A 6848-nucleotide genomic window follows, 5' to 3' on the forward strand; every position below is an offset into this window, starting at 1 on the left:
GGGTCAGCCACTGGGGCATCAGTTTGGGAGTTGTCATCGTGTCCTGAGGGTCAAATTTGGGGGTTGTGTATTGTCTTTTAGGAACCAGAGATGGAGGCCTCCATTCCTTTTCTCTAATCTACTGACCAGCTGCTTCTGTCACAGAGCAGCTTCGGTCAATCATTTCCACTGCCGCTGAGTTAGAAGCAGTGAGCTAGAGCTAAAAGGCTTCTTCCTTCATTGTATCATTCTCTTCAGTCCAGAGACTCCATCTGTACAATAAAGGATAATGATACTGCCCTCTTTTGTAACGCACCTTACAATCTGCTGATGAAAAGCACTATGTAAGAGCTGGATATTATCATTGTACATCCAGCCAGTCCCCTACGTACCCAGTCGAGGGCTATTGCTGTGCTCACATCCAGTGCAAATCCTTGGTGCTGGCTTTCCAATAGGTTAAAACAATGGTTTTCAACCTGTGGTCCACAGAGCCCTGAGAGTCCACAGGTCACGTCTAAGGGGTCAGTGAAAGATGATTATGATCAATCATAAGTATGTGAATACCCACATTTACCGCTCAAAGGGGTCCACACCTCCATTAAAAATGTTTAGGGGTCTGCAAGTGAAAAAAGGTTGAAAACCACTGCATTAGAAGTTAGCATGAGAGTGACCCTTGTCACCTGTGGTCCCTTCGTGGCTACCCTGGCAGTACAAAGGTGCAAGAAGGCAGAGGTAAGACCCTCACAGTGAATGCTGTTGGCACAAGAGATATTCGGGAGCAGATCAAGGGCAGCCCTGAGGAAGAAGTGGGTGGAAAGGGGCAGAGATGGAGCAAGTCGTATGCTAGTACAATGTTCATAGGAGCCATATAGAGCATGATCTATAGAAACACTACATCTGCCCTAGCCTACGCTGGACCCAAACTTGCTCCTGTCAGCATAAACTCCAGAAGGCACGAGCCCCCTAAAGTCAACTCCTGTGAGCATCTGTACAAAAAATTAATTCCCTTTGTTGCCCCTAAGCCTGGAAGTCCTGTAGGACTCTTTCCAGAAGGGTTAGTGGAACCCAGCCTCTACCAAGAGACAACAGCGAAGAGCAAAGAACTTGACCATATTGTTTTACTTCAAGCTTTCATGTTGCCCGGGTCTTAGGGAGCTGCCAGCCTCTGGAGCGGTTGCTGGTACACTGGCCAGGAGCTGTCTCACTCCAGGGCCTGCGTGTTGTGACTGTGTACTCCTCACCCAGCTGCTACATCTGCACGTGTTCAGAGAGCAGCAGTTGTGGAGCAGGGGCTTTGGAGGCAGAGCAGGGAGGGCCACAGGCTAGGGATTAATCCCATCTCCCTCCAAATGGTTGGGTGAGTGTGACGTGCTGGGTGGCAGAGGTGTTCTGTGCTGTAGAGCTCTGATCAGGGGCATTTCCCAACCTCTTTCCTGCTGGTGATTTCTACAATGAAGCTCTTTTCTTCCAGTTCATTGCTGCTTGACCCTGTCTCCTTTCCATTGTCTTATGGTTTGGCTCTAGGTCTCGGTTGCCTCTTCCTTTCCATACTTATCTTTTTCCTTTGTCCATAGCTCAGTGATTCTCAGCTAGGGCACCACTGCACCCTGAGATAACTTGAGAGTCTTTCAAGTGTGCCACGCACTGCCCACACTGTGAGGTGTGCAAACAGGATTTGCAAGATAAACCCAGAGATTTCAAACAGGAATCCAGAGTGATAACACTCTTTTGACCTGCTGTGCTCTTTCTGAGTTGTTCGCAACAGAAAAAAATGCTCTATTTTTTTTTTAAATGAGCAAAAACTAAAAGCTGGCATTTTTCAAAAGTGGCCGTGAGTCTAATAAGAGGTGCCTTGAATCTAGAAAGGTTGAGAACTACTGGTGTAGTTAATCTGTAACTTTCCTTGCATATCCTTTCACTGCTTTTCAAACAGCAGCTCTTCCCTTTTTTTAGACCATGTCCATAAATCTTTCTGCTTTCCTGGGTCCTTGTCTGTGTTCCTCGCTACTTGACTTTTTAGCAGCAGTAGTAGGTGATGTGTATTCATCAGAGAAAGCTTGCCTGTGCATGCGTGTGTTGCCCAACACAGAAATGGAGCTTTGTCTCCTTTCCCCCAGCTCAAGTATAGATGGTGAGTATCATAAAATCATAGAGAAGTCCAGAGCTCATCTAGTCCAGCGCCCTGCCAGAGTCAGGATCAGCCCTATCCAAACCACCCGATACAATCCGTAATCTAACCTCTACATAAGACAACACATAAGACAACCATCAACAAAGTCATTTTTCTTCTCCCCTCTGCTGAAGGTACCTCCTGCTGCCTGTCAGGCCCCAGCGGTCCCTGGGACTTGGAGCTGGTTTATTTGCCATTCCCTACCTGCCCTTTAACAGTGGAATGGGTGAGCTCCAGGCAGCTTTGTTTCCAACAGCTGCAGTGAACGCACAGCTCAAACCTGCTGGGCCAAAGCGGTGCCAATGCAGATGGACAGGAGGCAGGAATTCTTTGGAGACTAAGGAGTGGAGGGAACCGAGAATTGGAAGTACCTAGAGGAAAAAAAAGGGCACTTGTATGTAATCTCCAGCCCATGCTAGAGAAGCAGGGATCCAGTTACCGCAGGGACTGGCTCACTGTCCTGAGCAGGGTGATCTGTTCTTACTTTTGAATTTCATGTATTTAAAGTGTTACTGGAGGAGGATGCTAACCGCTCTGGTTCGTGATCCCCTGGCTGTATCTGTCATGCAGCCCTCTGTACATCTGTTAGAACTTATTTCAACACTGGGACCTATTCCAGTGCTTCTCAACCTTTTTTAGACTTGAAACACCTCTCATGAGATTTGAGGCACCCCTTGGAAAATGTCAGCTCTTAGTTTTCACTCGCTTTTTGGCTAAGGAAGAATAATAGAGCGATTCTTCTGTTGCAAATAACTCAGAAAGACCACAACGGGGCAGACTGTTTTTAACCCTATGAATTCCTAGTTGGGTTTATCTTGTGAATGATGTTTATACACCGAGGAGTGGTAACATTGTGAGGCATCCCACAGCACTCTTGAAAGGATCTGGAGGCACCCCAGGGAAAAATGGCATTGAGAGTCACTGACCTATTCCAGCTCAGTACAGCCCTCTCCCCAGACCTTTATCAGCGAATATAGGCAGCCTCCTGACGTAGCCTGTTTTCCCACATTAGCTGCCTTCTCTCACACCTCTTCACTCTGGCATTCTTTAAGCTGATTTAAAAGCTGTGCTTCCTTAGCTATGAAATCAGCTATAATTCTAGTTTATGGCTTTAATTTTCTGCCACAGGGTTCTTGTGTCCTATGTGAATCCATCTCACCTAAGATCCAGCCTCCCCAAAATCAAGGCTTGGCTGGCTGCATAAAAATTGGAATTTTTCTCCTGTGGTTTCACTGGCTGCTCCGTCTCCCCTTCAACAGGGTGAAACAGCCAAGGAAAGGCTAAGAGCTGTCTTCCTGCCACATAACTCTGTAGGGGACAAGAAGAATAACAGTCCATCATGGGCAAGCAAGAAGCAGTAGAGAGAGGCAGAGGGAAAGCAGTTGTGTGTTGGGAGGGGGGTTTGTAGGTCTCTGGGCTCCAGTCGCCTGCTTTGCCCAGGGGACTGGTTTTCTGTCTTGTTACTTAGCAAGGTTGGGTTTTTTTGGCTGAGTTACAAACTCAGGGAAAGGCCTGAAATTCATGGATTGCATACAATCATAAAATGATAGAAACATAGGGTTTAAAGGGACCTCCAGAGGTTATCTAGTCCAACCCTCTGCTCAAGACAGGATTATCCCTATCCAAACTACCCCAGACAAGTACCCTTCCAGACTAGTCCACACAAAATTGTATGTACAACCCTCTTGCCCAGGTATCAGGTACTGTGCCCAGAAACATCAAGGACACTTTAGCTGACCTCAGGTAAAGCAGGGAGATGGGGGTACTGTGCAGTCCTTTGTTAAGTATACTTGAGAGATCCACAGAAGAGAAGCATGCTTCCTGCTCCAGAGGAAGGTTATACCCTGCCTTCCCCCATAGTTCTTGCTGATCAGACCATGGGGCAAAATTCCTTCCTAATCCTAAATATGGTGATTGGTCTGGTACTGAGCAGAGGAGCAAGACCCTTTAGTCAGGAACCTCTGGGTTTAAGTCCCATCAGGACCCCAGACGTTTGCAGCTGCTGGAGGGAAAAATCTTCCTTCCCATCCCTCATATGGCAACTAGCAAAGTTCAGAAATGTGGGAAAACCAAGCACCCTCCATTGAATCACAAGCACAACTACACCCATCCATCGCGCGCTCTAACTACAGAGCCAGAACCCCTCTTTCTGTCATCCTATCCCTCCTATAAACTTGTCCCAGCTTTTCAACCCTGATTTATACATGAGCTGGTTGTGGAGCTCCGCTTCATTCTTCACATTCCACTCTGGATTCCAGAGCTCTTCACATGAGCCTCAAATGAGATGTACGTGTGGATCTCCTGGGCTTCCAGCCGTCGTTCTTCAATGCACACTGCAAGCATTGCTACCCCTAGGACATCCCTGACCAATGCTTATCCAATCTCTTCTTGAAAGCCTCCGATGAAGGAGGCTCCGCAGCTTCCCCAGACAGTCTATTCCACGGCCTCGCTGTTCTAACAGATTTTGCCTGGGCTGAAGAGGGACTTCATCAGTTTGCATCTTGTCATATTGAAGTATTGAGCTGCATGCTTTTAACCTTGGTAAAAGCCCCTCTGCATCGTATTTCTGAGACTAGTTTGCTGCTCTTGTTCTTCTCACTTGTCTGCAGCTTGTGTTTAGCCTCTGTTCGGGCCTGTCTCCAGCGAGGCTTGAATCAGCTTGGTGCCTTTCTAGAAATAAAAAAAAAAGGAAAACATGAATTCAGACTTCAATGTTGATAGATTTGCTGATCTCATTTATGCTGAGCCTTAACTCTAAATACCAGGCCCAGGCTCACATTGTCCTAGGGTGGTGGAATTTTCTCCCTGGTGAGATGCATTTTGCTGACTCATAGTGCTCACTCAAAGCAGATTCATGTTTAAAAAAGAATCCTGTTACCCCACAGGCTACAAGGTCAGATCCAGTTGATAGGACACTCACTCTCTGTTGGGATGAGCTACTAACTACGTTACTGTACTGTAACCAAGAGAGGTGACCAATGAACCAGGTATCTCCACGGTCACTTATCTAGAGCTGGGTCTGCTAGCCAGCGGTATAGCCATAGCAGCACAGACCAAAGGCGGTGTCTGCTCAGAGGAATAAATGATAGGAGCTTGGTTTTCCCATCTGAGATTCCTATTAATCTCTGGCTCATGCTGTCCTTGTTTTACATTATAGCAATGCTACTAATAACTTGTATCATCTTTTACAAAACGTTTACTCTCTCTGTGCCTCAGTTTCCCAATCTGTACAACGGGGACATTGCTTCCCTACTTTACAGGGCTGTTATGAGAATAAGTTTGCAATATACCTGGCATACATAAAGCATTTTACATCTGCAAGGCATCAAAGAATGTTATGAATGACAGAAAACAACACACTGCTTACAGCTTTTTCTATTACGGGGTATATAACAAAACTGATCTAATCGATAAGTGAAAGGGGTTGCTTTACACCAGAGATTGTCATCATTATTTGGCTGATGTGAATGTTCATCGCTATCCTCTACTGGAGAGAATCAGAACTGTTCAGATGCGTGTCAGACCGCACAGACGGCTAACGAACATTTTCCTCAGACTTTATGTTTGTAGGGCAGGAGGGTGGGAATTCTCTCTCGCTGCTGGGGCAGTGAAATCCTAAATGGCTAAATGGCGTGCAGCAAGTGCAACATACACAGGCCAGTATTGCTAACACTCGTGGGTTTCCTAAAATCTCAAGTGATTAGTTTGGAATTTAATTTTTCCTGTAACAATCTAGCCGATATAGTGCAGAGAAGAGCTTGAAACATCCTAAACATGATCAAGAAGCTCAAAAATCAGAAGGTAAATAAATAAACAGAGCATAATATTTATTATTTGTTTTTAACTTTTTTTTTTATGCAAGCAAATATAGAAGCAAAACTCCAACAGTCGAGTAACAGACTTGAATTGCACAAGATTAGAGGTATTATATATTTACAAAATAAATAATATAAAACAATTCTTATACCTTACCTGTATTATAAATAAAATGTTTATATATGTAAATATAACACTCATTAATGTTCAAACAATCTGGAGATGGACACTGGCTTAGTGGCTGTATGGATGTATGTGTGTATACACACACATATATGTGTATATATATGGATATGTACACATATGTGTGTATACATATATACGTATATAGATATGTATACACACATGCATATATATATCTCCATATTACATATATATGCATATATATACAGATGTGTGTACACACGCACACACACACATATTTGTGTGCATGTAGATAGATTGACTGTTAACTAGACAGACAAATAATCTATACAAATTAACTTTCATCACTTTATTATCTAATAAGAAATAAAGCATACCTAGATTATGTTTGGTCTATGTCATAGACCTGCCGTACTGTTTTGGTCCTTGCGTATTTATACATTCTTGCCCTAAAATTAACTTTATTTACCAGGGCCCCTGCTCCCCGCTCATAATTTACCCAGTCCAATCTCTGTCATTTGAATCTCCAAACAATCCTTATTTGCATATTTATAATTTTTAATCTCATGAGGTTTTTGTGGTGTGGACAACTTGATATTTACACTGCCTTGCACAGGATGCCCAATTTTCCTATTTGGCATTAGGACCCGCTTTCTCCGGACAGGAGGTGGCCCTCTCATGGCAGACGCGTGGGGCGGCTTTTTCTCCAGCCTCCCCTATCGAGCCAGCCGTGCCGCCA

The sequence above is a fragment of the Alligator mississippiensis genome, chromosome 9 (genome assembly GCF_030867095.1).
Source record: "Alligator mississippiensis isolate rAllMis1 chromosome 9, rAllMis1, whole genome shotgun sequence".
NCBI classification, from domain to species: domain Eukaryota; kingdom Metazoa; phylum Chordata; order Crocodylia; family Alligatoridae; genus Alligator; species Alligator mississippiensis.